The following is a 16,482-nucleotide window of genomic DNA, read 5'->3' as shown; positions in this document are numbered from 1 at the left end:
TAAACCCACTAAATTATTGCCTGCCTCATGATGTTTGATGTCGTTTGCACATAGTATAACCCTCCCACTGAAATATAAGTTCCTAGGGTGCAGAGATTGCCTCTCACAGTTATTCTAAATTTCCTACAGAAACTAGTTGGTGCTGTGGAAGTGATATGCTAAAACAGTATGCATTAATTGATTTCCTATTTACTGAGAGCTATCAAAAACATTATTTATATTTCCATGAAAATGGTCTTCATGTCTTTCAGAAAATTGAGGGTGAGTTACATATCTAAAAAATATATATATATATATATATATTTTAGATATGTAACTCACCCTCAACTTTGGGTATTTTTTCCATGTACCTGTAATTCTTTGCTGTAAGCTGAAGACAACACCTAAGGAGGCAAATGTATGGGACTAAGGAAAGTTTGGTTCAAAAATAAAAAATTCTAACTTCTATGACATTTGAGAACCCTCAGAAGGTTATATAAATATGTTTTTGTTTTTATCATGAAATATTTGGCATTTTGGCCACTTCGAGTATAGATATTATTGAGGTCATATCAGATTACATGTTGAGAGACCTAGAACTGATATATGTCAACAAGATTTCTGATAGTCACATGAAAATTGGAAAACATGTGAAAATGCAAATGCTTTACCTAGAGTCCATAACTGACTCTATACAGTAACACAAATAGCTTCATCGACATTTTAGAAACTCAGTTCAGTGATAAAGATATCAACCAAAAAGAGAAGATGAGCAATGATGCATCAGATTCACAATAAATCTATGTGAGGCTTTGAATTTTAGGCAATAGTTGTATTTATTTTTATTGTAGTTTTTATGAGGAGCCTTTGGAAAAGCTTATGTTCCATGATCTGATGTTTATGCTCAGTTCAATCTTTCTTTGAAGATGAGCTACACCCATAAAATAGGCCATGACCAGGAGTTCCCTGGTGGCGCAGTGGTTAAGAATCTACCTGCCAATGCAGGGGACACGGGTTCGAGCCCTAGTCAGGGAAGATCCCACATGCTGCGGAACAACTAAGCCCGTGAGCCACAACTACTGAGCCTGCGCTCTAGAGCCTGCCAGCCACAACTACTGAGCCCGTGTGCCACAACTCCTGAAGCCCGCGTGCCTACAGCCCATGCTCTGCAACAAGGGAAGCCACCACAATGAGAAGCCCGTGCACCGCAACAAAGAGTAGCTCCCGTTCGCCACAACTAGAGAAAGGCCTGTGCGCAGCAACAAAGACCCAATGCAGCCAAAAATAAATAAATAAATAAATAAATTTATTAAAAAAAAAACGCCATGACTCATCCAAATGCTTATGACTACATGATGCTCATTTGTAAGGTTCAGATCTTTACAACCTTATGGACACACCTTTTCTTGACAAGCCTGAGGTGCCTGGGCTCAGTAGTGATGTAAGTGTGTGCCACCACAGGCTCAGGAATGAGCATGCTCTTCCATTATCCAGGCTGACCTCAATGTCTCTAGCTATATAAACTAGTCTGTCTGCTGTGAATATTAATCATGTTGGCTTTAAACATGAGAGTCTTTTAAAAGAGAAGCTTTCAACTCCTCAACAATAACAAACAATTTAACATTGTGTTTAGCAACTTGTCAGCTACTTCACCTCTGTCAAAGGCATCTCTTTGGTGATTATATCTCAGTCATGGCTGGACCAGTTTGCAATATGCATTATATAGAAGTGAGGTGTCCATGAAACAATTTAATAGCATTTCTTACTGTGAAAAAAAATTAAAAATTGAGAGAAAGATGTGTGTGTGAGAGAGAGTGAGAAAGAGAGAAAGAGAGAGAGAGAGGGAGAGAGGGAGAGAGAGGAAAAAAAATAAAAGGAGGTTACAGGTAACACTCCTTGGGCACTACCAGGAGCTTCTACAAACATTATATGGATTGACTCATTTAATCCTCGTCACGACCCCATAAGACAGCTACTGTTATTATTTATATTTTTTTCTGATGAGGAAATTGAAGCACAACGAGTAAGTATAGATTTAAGATTTGAACCCGGGCAGTCTGACACCAGAGCAGAACCTTTAAACCTCTATGGCATATTTCCTCTCTATATAAAAATTGCTGATTGTTATTTTGAAAATAGTTATAACACAAAATAAATTTGGGTTTGAATTTTCTATCATTTTATTGAGTACATAAAATGGAGCTATTTGTTCAGTTGGTGGTGGGTAGAATGAACTGACAAGTAGTTTTCACACAATGGGGAGAAATTAAAGTTACTTGAAATCTCATAATGGTCAAGAAATGTACCTATTCTTTGGGTTCAGTTGGCTTTTTTCATCAAGCCTATGCTTGATCATTTTCCTAATTTTACTTTAGAGTTTCATGCCCAGTCTTTATAGATGTCAAAGCATTAGCCAGCAAATATTAATTAATTAAATGTTCACTTCCCTTCCCGATGTACATGTCTAGAGAGTAGAATCTTGTGGGTGCTTTACTGAGGGTTGATCAGTAGAATCAGTCGTTCAGCCATAAGTAAAGGGTAAAGTGTGAATATGAAGTGTGTAATGTTTTATCTACAGACCACTGGAAAAATGGTTTGGTTTTGATAGTCCATATCTGTTCATGTGAGGTTAACAGAGCAAAATTAGAAGAAGATTTTATTGTTTTGTATGAAATTATTTCCAGGCATCACTAGCTGAGTACTGTGTCAACTATGGTGAAAATTTGTTGTTTAGCTGCTGGGCATCCAGGTTATACATTGGTAGAACCTCCTCTCCCCCAGTCTTAGCTCATTCCCAATTCTAGGGGTAGAGCATGTGCCCAAAGCCTAAGCCAATTAACATATGAGAATCCCTTAACACTTGTAATTAATTCAAGTGTGTCCTAATCAGTCCATTAGGACGCTTGGGGAGTACTTGAATTCAGGAGGATGTAGCCATGGGAGTTTCTGGCAGTCAATTTGAAGCCAAGAGAATGGAGCCAACTTTGAGTATATCAAGTTAAGAAATGATGAGAAAAAAAAAAATCCAACAACAAAAAAATTACAAATAAAACCATCCAAGCTCTGGATCATTCCTTGCTTGAATCCAGAATACCTTGTCTTGTTTGATTATGAGAGCCAGCAGATTTCATTTTTTTGCTTAAGCAAATTTGAAATGGGGCTTCAATGATTTACAGTGGAAGCAATCTTAAATATAAAAGTGAAAAGAAGTGGAAAAATGAACAAAGCAAAAAACTTCTTAAAATATATTTAACTTAGCTATTGTGATATTAAGGTGTTAAGTGGGACAAATTTGAAACCATTTTCCTCAGTGTTTTTTTGTTGCTGTCGTTGTCGTTTTTTAGCAGACACTTATTTGGGCCTAGCAGAATCCCCCCTTTTAAGTTGCCACCGATATCCCTGACAGTACTTGTGGAGGTGGTGATCCTCAAAGGCCATGTTTGTTTCATGTGATACTGAGCTCCTGCCACCTCTTTGGGACCTGAGAAAGGTTGGGTCAGTCTAGAGGTTAACTGAGCCAAATGTTTTATCTCATTTGAGTATCTGCACTATAAGACAGGATTATTACCAGAGAATGATGAGCACTTGAACTGCAGGTCATGTTGAGTCTGGAGGTAATTTTCAGCTGTGTGCAAACTGACTAGTAAGCAGAAAGCAAATTTGAAGAAAGGAACAGGAGACTTCAATTGACAAGCAAAACAAAAGAGAGAGAGAGAGAGAGGAGAAGATGTGGAGTTCTACAATAAATGAAAGAATCATCTAAGTTTATGACTTCCCAGTTTCATTCCTTCTGTAACTGTACTGAGTGTCCTGACTGTCCATTCATTCATTTATTCAGTTGTTTATAGTCATTTAACAAATAACATTGAGCCACCTCTTTTGGGGCTCTGTGTTGTACTGTTTTACGTTCTACAGATAGAGTGATAAACGAGACAGATAAAGTTCCTGCCTTTCTCAGGGAGCTTGTAATTTGGAGAGAGAGAGAAAGAAAGAAAGAAGGAAGAAAGGAAGGAAGAAGTAAGGAAAGAATGAAGGAAAACCTGCCTATATATGGAGAGAGAGAAAGAATGAGAATTTATAAGTGCTTTGAAGAAAAATGCAGAAGTGTCAAAGGAGACAGTGGTCCAGAAATGCATGTGAGGCTGATGGTATCTTATTGGTTGATCAAGGTTTGAGCCTCTAAGGTGACAACTGACAATTGAAGGCAGTGAGAAAGTAGGCTACTCTGCTAGCTGGAAAAAGAGAAATCCATGGAGAGAGTAGAAAATGCCAAGATAGGAGCAAGGGTGGTGCTGGGGAACAGTAAGAAGGTCAGTGTGGCTGGAGCAGAGGTAGCCAGGAGGAGGTTGGGAGAACTTGAGATCAGAGAGGTATGCCAGTGGGAGAGTCTGTAGAGCTTTGAAGGCCATGCTAAGGACATTTTGAACAGGTGAATTGGAATTGCTTGTGTTTTCCAATAGTAATCGTCCAATAATTCTGACTATTTACTTAGAAGGAGCTCGAGTAGGTTTCTGTTTCTTGAAAACAAACAACCCCTGATTACAGTAGTTATAAAATAGTTTTTATAAAATTTTTTTTCTAATTCAATATCATGTAAAACCCTTTACATATAAAAGAGATGAGAGCAGTGCTATTGCTGAATATTATTTTAAAAGTTCACATTTGTAACATCTGCTTACTATACAGCCAAATTAATGAGAAAAATGACACTGTTTTAATGAACACAAAAATGTGAACTCTGGGTTATAGCTGATAAATGCAGTCTCAATCTTCAATTTTATTTTTGTATTTTGCATTGCTTGCACAATATTGAAAAAAAAATTCTGATTCACACCAATAAACAGGTGCAAATGATAAGCAATTTTAAGAGCTCACCTTGAAATCTCAGAATTTTCTTCAAATAAACTGACCTAGAAAGTTGCAAGTGGAGCAATGGTTAATTTTCTTTAAACATTTGGATTCTTACCAGTATCTAACATATCTGCCTTCTTTATAGTGACCATAAAAGGGAGGCATTAAACTCACCAAAAAATTTACCAAAAAAGAAAAAAAAATGTTAAAACTACTTACAATATGGTATGACAAGGTATGTATTATGCTTCTTTGTTACTGCAGAGCTGGCTGTTGGTACACTGTGGCTAGAATATACACCAAGGGAATCTGGCTGAGTTTGGGTTGCAGTAGGTACTTCCCGGAACCATTTTCCACAAAGTGCATATAGGAGAGAGCAAATTTACTGAAAGGCCAGGTCAGAGCTACAACGTGCTTTATCAATAATCCAATTTTAAGAAGTTCAAATGTATTCCCAGAGATCATTATGAGGTCTGTACAAATGATTGTTAACCTACATGCATACATTATCATCCAATGGGCTAAAATTTGCTGTAAAACACTATTTGTGCTATTTGCTTTACTATATAGTTTTTAAGGAGTTTTAAAATTATTTGAAAAATTAAGTTTTTAAATGAAAAGTCTGCAAGACCAAAAGCTTCTCTGAGGAATTCCAGTGATACCTGATCAATTTTTTAAAAATGATGAATCAACTTAACCCTCAACATCACAGATTATGAAATTAAAGCCCAGTGAGGGAACTTGTAAAGACAGAGGTCTAAGATAAGAACACAGGTCTGCTTGTCTCATGGCTTGTAACTCCTTCCCCTTTGCACACTGCTAAGTTTTTTCTTAGTACCAGATAATGAAAGTATGTCAAAATTTTTGACCTTATAAGATTATTTTTCAGATCTTCTAATATAGTTTATGAAACATATTATAACATCTTTACATTTATTTCTGTAGTGTCTGTAAAAGGATGTTAAATTCCAGAATGAACTTCTAGTTACTAGAGGTAGCTTACATTAAAATATTTATGTAGTAGGAAAAAAGCCAAACCCCCAAATCTCTTTTACACCCAGAAACAGGACATCTGTTTCTGAAATGAGACATACTGGTCTGTCTCACTTGCTAATACGTAATCTCCATGGAGTAAGGGCTCGTTCTGCCTTGTTTACTTTTGAATCACCAGCTGCTAAAACAGTGTGTGGCACATAGTAGGTATTCAGTAAGTTTTTGCTATCTTTTTGGCAATGAAGCCAGAGAAAGCAGCTCAGGACTTAATTCCTAATGGCCTTAGCTTAGGTGGAATTCATAAATAAAAAGTTATAGGGCTTCCCTGGTGGCACAGTGGTTGGGAGTCCGCCTGCCGGTGCAGGGAACGCGGGTTCGTGCCCCGGTCTGGAGGGATCCCACATGCCGCGGAGCGGCTGGGCCGCTGAGCCTGCGCGTCCGGAGCCTGTGCTCCGCAACGGGAGAGGCCCCAACAGTGAGAGGCCCGCGTACCGCAAAAAAAAAAATAAATAAATAAATAAAAATAAAATAAAAAAAAAAAAAGTTATAAAGGCCAGCTTTATTGAAAACTGGGGGTCAAAGTTCTTACAGTTATAATCATTTAATGTGTAGACTCAGATCTTAAAGTCATTTCCTATTCAATTTTAAACAGTTGAGAGACCATTCTTACTTCTAACACCTCTAAAGTTTTTCAAGTTTTCTAATTCAGGTGTGATGAAACTGCATTGTGAATGGCTGATCCTAATTTTAACAGTGTCTCCATTTCACTTAAGAGTGTTATTCTGAAACTCCAACTATTAATGACTTACACCCTAAACATGGAGGGACAGGAGACTCTGATTTGACTCAGCTGATTGTGGTTGGCATGATGTGTAGGTGTATTAATGCTGGCCCATTTTCAATGGATGCCATGGATAACTTGAGTTTCATTCATTCAGTGACTGATCTATTAATCAGTTTCTCTGCATTACTTGGAATCTGGGTGTGTGTGTTGTAAAAACTAAAGACAGGAAAAATTATAGAATCAAAACTCTATTTGTATTATGTCCAGTGGCTATTTCAAGTTTTCATCCTGTTCAAAACCTGCCTCTCCCTCTCTCTCTCTCTCTCTTTCTCTCTCTCCCTCCCTCTCCCTCTCCCTCTCCCTCTCTCCCTCTCTCCCTCTCTCCCTCTCTCCCTCTCTCCCTCTCTCTGTCTCTCTCTCTCTTTTTAAGATAACCTGTCTCTTAAGCCTCCCTTTGTTTGGTATTATAGATATCACTGATTCAGCGTGCAATTTACTTTGCCCCTGAGATTAGTTCCTTTCTTTCTTCCTTATTCCTGGGCTGCCACTCCTTGTCCTAACAATGGTCCTTTATACTTTTGTGCCAACACCTAACTGTTGTGCTCATGTGTTGGATTATTGCCAAGGGTGAAACTCTGAAAACTTTATGGAAGTGCTGACGCCAGTAAATCTCCAAATGGAAGAACATAATAAGAATATGATCTTAAATTTCTAGGAGCTGTTCAGTCTTACAACGACACTGATAAGACTCTTCCTCAATTGCTTCCTTTAATGGAGTGGCCACTACTCCTCTGGTTAATGATCCCTTTTTAACTGTGGGAAGGCTTTGGGAAGAATGATGGACAACACTTAAGTATTGTTGCTTTTTTGGAGAAAGATCACATTTTGTGGGTTGAATTCTGTCCCCCTAAAAGATGTGTTGAAGTCTTAACCCTGAGTACACAGGAATGTGACCTTAATATGTAAATAGGGGTCTTTGAAGATGTAATTAAGTTAAAATGAAGTCATGCTCCATTAGGGTGGTTCCAAATCCAGTGACTGGTGTCCTTAGAAGAGGAAAAGAGACATAGAGACAGACGCACGGGGAGAACATCATGTGATGACAGAGGATTGGAATGATTTGTTTACAAACCAAGGAATGCCAAGGATTTCTGGCAACACCAAAAGATAATAGAAAGGCATGGAACAGATTCTCCCCTAGAGCCTCAAAGACAGCACTACCCTACTAACCTCTTGATTTTGGACTTCTGGCCTCCAGAACTGTGAGAGAGTAAATTTCTGTTGTTTTAAGCCACCCAGATTGTGGTAATTTGTTACAGCAGCCTGAAGAAATGAATATATTCATGAAGATAAAAATGTGGATGACCTGGAGAGAATGAATTTTAACCATTTTAGTCATTATATTCTGATCATTTTCCCAATAAAACTTTTGATGAATGAGTTTCACAAACCATGTTTTTCCATGTTTTCTGCTTTCTTCCTCTATTATCTGGCAGACAGAAACAAAGCCCTCCTCCCCACGAACCCCAGTTCGCTGAGGTACTTGGCACCTTCCAGTGGCCCTTTCCAGAGCTGTCTTCTGATTTCTGACTGCCCTCTCCCTTGGCGATGCCCAAGCTCAGCACTGCATATTTGGGACGTCTCCTGTGACCTCCTTCGTCCTCTCCTTACTAGAAAGTCTGGTCTCGTGTCACATTTTCTCAGAACCTTGAGCTCTGCCAGGAAGCACATTATCTGGTCTGTTCAGTAAATACTGGGTCACTGTATAAGTGACCATTGCTGAGTTAAGATGTAATGTCTCACAAGTAATGCATTCGTTTTAATAGGGTCCATCTTCAGGCATGACTTTGGCAGAAAAAATAAGGCAAGAAGGGAGAATTTCACTATGGGGAGGTGTGGGTGATAGGGAGGGCAGATATCTTGGGGCAAACACACCTGTCATATACTTTGGGTTATATCACATAGCCAACTGCCTACTGTCCCCTGGGTTTGAACTCTGCTGGTGGGAGTTCAAGTATTGTTGCAAGGGCAGGCTACAGGAAGAAGTGCCCAGGAGCCTAAACAGAGCACACTCAGATAACTGCCTCCTGAACAGTAAGAGCTTAAAGTCTGTTCACGGTCCCTGTGCTGTTTTTATTTTACTTTCTCCATAATTTTTTTAAACACAAAATTCCTCCTCTGTGAGGTGCTTCCATCTACCACCAAATGATGTGAATGAGAGCACCCATCCATGTAACAATGACACAGGAAGCCTCCTGCTGCCATTATAGTCTAGGCTTCTTTAATTCATCAAACACCCAGTTAAATAGTTAGAGTCTTGTTAGTATAGAGTTTTGGGGTGTATATATATACACACACACATGCACACACATACTATACATATATTATTATACTTATGTGCTACTAAATAAATCATTTGCCTATAATTAGATACTTTGAATTTTTGACTGACTGGAATGAGCAATTAAGATTTTCTTTTTCTGCCATTGTATAGACACAGCCCAAATCAAAGGATAGATGCCCAAAGCTAACTGCATATCTATTGTGACCTAGTCTTACACAACTTTGCATTTTTCACTTCTGTTTTCTGGGTCCAGGTGATTGAATATCTGTCTTCTCTCATTGAGCACCCACTCAGGAAATAGCTCCATGAGTGTAGCGCCACAGCAGTAAGACTTAAATAATGACAACTCCTACTGATTTTCTGTCAGGGTAAATAGTTGTAAGTACTTTTTGAAATAATAATGCTGGACTAAGTGATCATCCTCAGTTAATCAATGTGAAAACAACCTAGAACTTATTTAGGTCTAAAAATTGAGAAGGTATCAATCTTGAAAGGAAGGTTTTTTTTCAGGTAAAATGCTAATTTCCTTCTAATTTCGTCATTGCCGACAGCAGTCCTAGGGCTACTACAAATAAGCCGTTGTTTATTGACAGATAAAACTAGCATCTTCTGTAAGGGAGGAAGTGTGTAACAGCACAGGCTCTGGAGCCAGAATGTTTGAGTTCAAATCGCAGGTCCTCTATAACAGGGACTGTGTTCTTTGGCAAACTACTGAACTTTTTTTTCCTTGATGTCTTTATTCATAAAATGAAGATAATAATAGTACTTATCTCATATGGTTGTTGTGATGATTAAATGAGTTAATATACATGATGCTTTTCACATAGTGTCTGGCACATAGTAAGCACTCAATAAATGGTAGCTTTTTTTTTTTTAATTAATATTGTGAGTTTTTCTTGATTTAAAAGGGACCAGCCCTTCAGATTCCTAGCTGAAGCTGGAACCAGAAGATAAAAAAAACTTGGGTCAAGTGCATTCTTGCTGCTGAAAATGAAAGCTGCTTCTAGCAAAGGAGGGTTTATGGTAAGACATCTTGAGGGCATAGAAAAGTATGGCAGAGACCAAAAAGGGCAAAAGCTGGGGGGCAGCTGCAGCCAAGCAGTTGTTTCTCTTCCATCAGTAATGGCCTGAATGATCTCCAGATTGTTGAGTCCCAGGCTACATCTGATGTGCATATAGCACTATCAAGATCCCTGCTTTAGACAAGATCTTGTCATTCTGTAGGAAATGACTGGCTTAGAAAACATTTGACACAGTTCAAGTCTTTGCTAATATATCGTTTTACAGAATGCCAAACCAGGCCATCTAACAAAAGGACTATCCAAAAAGTGATGTTTGTTACCAAGCTGAAGATGAGTCCAGGATCAGAAGAGAAGAGGAAATAAGGTCAGAGTGCAGGGAGGCTGAGTCAGGAGGCCTGACATGTGCAGAAATGAGATTACTGTGGAACTGTATCTTACCAGAGCATTAGATTCAAAAGCCCGCACTTGTGAAAGTTACAGAAAATTACCCTTAAAAATCCCTTTTATCCTTCATGAAGTATAGTATAGATAGTTTTGTACATATAACCCTACATGGTATATATATAATATACGAAAAATTAAATAGTATATGAAAAATAGTACAAATGCTAAATTACATTTTATAATATTTAAAACTGAATCTTAGCAGGGATTCTTGAATTCATTGAAGTTAAATGCACCTATTTTATGATTCTTAAAACTGTGGTTGGTCCCTGGGCTAATTTCTATTCTCTGGGCTGCGTGTTCTACCATTTTTTCTCAGCCTGCATACTTTTTCATGCATATTGACACCTAAAGACGAATGTATTTTTTCAGAAGAAAGGTAGTTGATTAAAGGAGATATATTTAACATGTGGATACTTTGTTCTCCAAGGTTTTAAATATTATAAGTAATTGAATATCAGTTTTAACAAAGGTGCCTCTAAGAAAGTAAAACCAGAAATTCTTGTACACATGTCTGTTTCTAAGAGGGATTGGTAGGATTTCCACATTTTAGGAGATCAGCAGAGAAAAACCACATGTGACATCACTTTAAGATAGGTCACCAAAATGACTGAGCATTTCTGCTCAATTCTTCTTGGTTGTTTACTTCCCAGTGAGATCACAGATCATTTATACAGGTATATCCTTAAATATTGAATGAGAAACTAAATTATTGTGGTGTGATTGAGAGGATAGCAGGGAACCCCTTCCCCCAGATCGGTCTATAATAAATACAGAATTTTATTGTGAGAGATTAATTTTTTTGTTTCAAGGTTAGTCCTGTTTTGGAGTGGAAACACATTAGACTTGACTGTCATTATGCTAGAGTCAAGAAAAATGAATCTCCATTTCTTCTTTCCAGGTAATGTAAACCTGCATTTCCAATCTCCCTTGCAGTTAGGTTTGGGCTAAAGGAATGTCAGTGGAAAGGATGCCTACCATTTCTAGGTCTGGACTTAAAATTCCCTGCTTGATTTTCCAACCTCTCTTTCCTACCTTGGTGATTGAGAAGGTTATACTGGAGATGGCGCCATTGCAAAATGGAAGCAGCCTGAACCCTCATTTGGAGGAAGGCCTCCTAGAAGAGCTTCCCACTCACACCATACTGTGTACAGATGACAAATATATCTTTTCATTGTTAAGCCTTTGGGATTTTTGAGGTTGTTTGTTATAGTAGCTAAAGCTATTTATCCAAATAGAGAGATTTATTTCAGAAGTGAAGTACTGCCATTAAAAAATATATATTAGTCAGCACTGACTGAACTGTTGAGAGGTAAGTAGTGAGCAAATTGATATTGGAGTCTGGGAAGAAGCCTGCCCATGTGGCGCAGTGGCAAGATATTCAGTACAACTGTCACCTGCAATAAATTGAAGGTCAGAACAAGTCCTTACTCAGCCTGCAGCTTTAGGGGTAATGGTTGAAATGAATCAGAGTATTAGTATGGGCCAGTTATTATAGGCTGTGTTTTCTAAGGTATTACAAAAAAGAGGTGGGATCAGGAAAGAATTGGCTGGTTTACTAACATAAATGAAAGGGAATAGGTGGAATCCAGAAATGTATGGTTGGAAAACCTGTTTCTAAATCCTAAACAGGAAAAGTTGGGTTTAAAAATCATTAGCTGAATCAAATAACACAGGGTAAAGATCAGATTAAGGATGTGTGTTTCCCTTAGCTGACGAGCAACTAATTCCTGCTGGTAGTTTACTGTTAAGGAAGATTACCTCATCCTCCAGGTTGCAGATAGCCTCAAGACAGCCATCATTAAACTGAAGGAGAGAGGCATGAGAGTGAGAAAGCAAAGTAACAAAGCTCATTTATGAATTGCACCTCAGAATGGTGGAAGTGTTTACCTGCTCATGGCAAATGTATTGGAAGCCTATTAAGTTATTGAGGGAATTGTACTGCAAAAAAAACAGTGAATCCAGACTAAAAAATTCCTTGACTGAATTTTAAGTAACTCTCAGGCCCTGTAGCAAATGTTATCATGGCACCATTATTATTTCCTCAGCCTGTCCCAGGACACAGCCGACACATCCCATGCCTATATCTGCACTGGGGGACTCTGTCACCTGCAGGACTGCTTGGAATTAGTGCCCCAGGAGTGACCTTAAATCAAGGAGAGGCAGGAGTTTCTGTATCTCTCAAGGAAATTGTGTTCCACGTAGTCTCTTAGTGGGTCCCCAGAGGTTTTGATCTCCAATTCACCTACTCATGAATGCTCCCTTTACCGACTTTCCTTCCTTCCATGTCTTACTTCTCCACCACTCACGGTGCTTATCAAGATCACCTCTCAGTTCAAGTACTTCCACCAAAATCCTTGTTCAAGGGTTTTATTTTTAGGGAACACACATTAGGAGAGGTCTCAACCTTCCATGAACAACAGGCAGGGCTTCAAATGCTCTATATCCTCTGAAACAACTCCATCATATGTCACCAAGGAAGGCAACGGGCAGGAACAGGCTGCCCAGAAGATGGACCCAGGGGTCATGGAGAACAGCTGACAAAGGAGTTTCTCCCAATGAACAGAATCAAAGCCAAATTAAGGAACTGTCCAATCTGCCTAGTAGAACTACCATCAACTACTCTGTAATTCCTATTCTTCTTTCTAAACAGAAGTGTTTCTTGCAGTTATGCTGCCCCTCTTCCACCACTGAATAGGGCATGTGCAAATGAGGAACAGATAACTTGTCCTTTTGGTTCATATGTGGCAGCAACTAGATTAGTTACACCCAGACTGGGTGAGAGGACTATGCTTTGCCCAGACAAACAGGGTTTTGCACTAGATACCGACTGTGACCGCTGTGGGAGAAACACTGAAATAGATATTTAATGACCAGAGGGGGATTTGTGTAACAGACTGATTAGATGTTCTTCAATCCCATTTCATTCTCCTGAGCACAAAAGAAAAATACATTTTTAACTTCTCTCAAAGTTATTTAGGGACCATGTTATATGGGTAAACGTGATATCTACAACTTCCAGCCCTGGTCATAAAGTCTCCTGTATCATTGCTCATGCTCTCTCTTCCCTTTCCTTTGTGAAAATGTAGGCCATATGTGGAAGATGGTGGCATAATAAAGATGGAAGGAACTTTTATCCCTGAGCCATTAATTGGAGAAGACCTGCCCAGGGACATTCCCCAAGCTTTTTGGACTGTGATGTGAGCAACAAATAAACGTTTATTTCGTTAAGCCACTAAGATTTTGGGATTGTTTGTTATAGCAGCTAGCATAACTCATGAAGACTCAGAGAGACATACATATTAGTGTATTTATTCTTCTTATGTTCTAGAATATGCTTAGAACATGCTTTGATGGTAGAGAAGGTAGCTAGATCATGATGGGATCAGTGAACATTTAGCAAGGGGGGGATTGCAGCAGAAAGAAACCAGATGGTGCTAAAAACAGACCATACATTTCTGCCTGGAAATGACTCTTGGTTCTCCACTGGATTCTACAGCATTATACATGCTATTTGTGTGTGTGTGTGTGTGTGTGTGTGTGTGTGTGTGTGTGTGTGTGGGAGTGCATGTGCACATACAGTATCTATATACATGAGGAGGACACAGGTGGGGCCAGCCATAGGTAGTACAGTACAGCAAGTAGCCTCCTTTCTACATCTTCTTGCAGTGACCCCTTCAACTTCTTCTTTGTCCACTACCAAACCCTTCTTGTTTCACATTCAAAATTGTGCCATTTATGACATCCACAGTCCTAAGTACAGATTGCCAGAGTTGCTCTGACAAATGAGGCTGGCTGGGGAAGCTCTGTCAGGAAGTGAAGAATTCACAGATAGGGAAGGCTCACTCTGGGTTAAGGGTTTCTCTCAATCCCAGCTGGCTATCAGCTAATTCTTGCAAAACTGTACCTATTTTTCCAGAAGCATTTACATGTCAGTTGGAACTTCCAGAGGATTTCTACAGTTTTAAGACAATCTTCTTCTTTAAATTAAAAAATGATTTTTAATAGGTAATACATGGTAATACATTCACATGGTTCAAAATAAAAACAATATGCACCGAGAAGAACCTGTGTCCACTCTGTTATTACCTACTCTACCTCTTAAAAGTAAACACTTTTACTAGGCTCTTATATAAAATCAACACTTAACGACAAAATTTCAGGTGCCAATGGCTGATGGGGAAATATTTTAAGACAGGGAACACTCTCCTCAAATTACACACTTCCATAGTGTTTTGGCCATCTGTTGCAACTATTACAAAATGGTCTTGAAATTGAGAATAAACACTGAGAAATTGTCTCAACCATGCACCCTCCCAACCAAAGACCAACCATTTGATTTCTATACCATCAGATTAAAATAGCTTAATTTAAACTCTTTGCTGCTGAAATAAACATCCAAACATTAACTCATAGCAAATTTTAATTCTGAGAAATTTTAATCTTTGTAACAAAGGTTTACATATATATCTTATCACTTCTCCTCAGACATATTTCTAACCTTCCTGAGAGTATCCAAGAAAAACATGCTATAGTGATCATATAGGTAATACTATCACAGCTCTGCCGTGTTTCCCTAGTGCGAATGCAATCAGCTGCACCAGACTTCCTAAATTTCTTTCCTATAGATTTTTCCTATTACTTTTCTCTACAGCGACAGCCCGAGAAGTTTAACCCCCCTTTTATTTAGAAAAAACAATTTTATTTGAATATAAAACGCTGAATAAATTTAGTCTTAAAGACATATTTGATATTACCTTTTCTTTGAATTTCATTTCTTGAGAGTTTCACTCGAAATTATAAGTAGTGAAAAATGAAAATGAAGTTCTGGATGTTAAATACTAACCATGTGTTTGAGATGGTTGGAGGGGAGATAGGGATCTCAGGGCTTTTGGATCTATACAACAACAGATGTAAAGATCAAAAAGGGAAAATCAGGAGTATGAATATAGGGAAAATACTTTGAAGTATAAGTGTTTTTTACCAGAGGAAACCAATTTTCCCAATTTACTCACATAACACTGGAATGAATAAACCCTTGGCGTGCATGAGCTGATGCTGAAACATTCGTAAACAGGCTAACAGAAGGGAGAGGGTGCTCTTAGTTTTCTGCCTTCTCATTCTCTTTTATTGTATGAGGAGCATACAGAAAACCAAACCATACAACAAGCAAAAACAAAAGCAAAAACAGGGTTTGGGAAGTACTTGGGACTACTTAGAATTTTGAGTAAGAGGACAAATGGGACATTCTGAATAACTGAATATGTCTCTATAAGCATAAGACCAATGATCAAATAGTCAGCATCTTTAAATCTCTATGCTTCTTCACGTGTTTAGTGTATTATGGAAGTAGATTTTTGAGATACTATCCTTTTGGTCTGAATTTAAAAATTTAAATTATGGTTTAGCATTTATAACTACTGTCCAAAATTTTAGTAATTTTTTATTGCCCTTATTTGATGAGTAATAATTACTAGTTGGGGATCTTCAAAGCTTGCCTGATTAAGAAACCCTAGGAAGTCTCAGAGTAAGAGCATCATGTGGTTTTTTTAGAGCCCTTTGCTTTTAGTCTTTTTATTTTTTTAAGAGGTTTCAGAATCATCTGTTTCCTCTGGCTTCTCTGGAATGACCGTGGACAACTTCGCCTCTTCCTTTGGCATATGTGTTCTGGTGATCTCAATGAACAACATGTTGGCCTCTGTGAATTTGCTTCCATATGGAACAAGTTAGCAGCTATTTAATTTCTAAAAATGTTTATGAAGTCCACAGCCCATTGTTATTTTTAGAGAGGCTTGTTCAGATCTTTGCCAGACAGTTATTTCAGGACTCCAGAGATTCTTTATGGAACTCCTTCAGAAAGCACACCACCTTAAAACTATACTGAGTTATTATAAAGATTAAAAAGTATTGATTCCTTGTCTTATTCATATCAACTCTCTTCTAATAGAAGTTAGTTTGTATTGAGCCACATGACAAGCAGATATTTTTAAATTAGAAGATTTGCCTATAAGCTTATTTAGTTTTATAATCAGTGAGTGAACTGCATTCATATTTGAACCCCAAAA

This window comes from Stenella coeruleoalba (genome assembly GCF_951394435.1).
Source record: "Stenella coeruleoalba genome assembly, chromosome: 3".
Taxonomy (NCBI): Eukaryota; Metazoa; Chordata; class Mammalia; order Artiodactyla; family Delphinidae; genus Stenella; species Stenella coeruleoalba.
Note: the sequence above shows the minus strand (reverse complement) of the source record.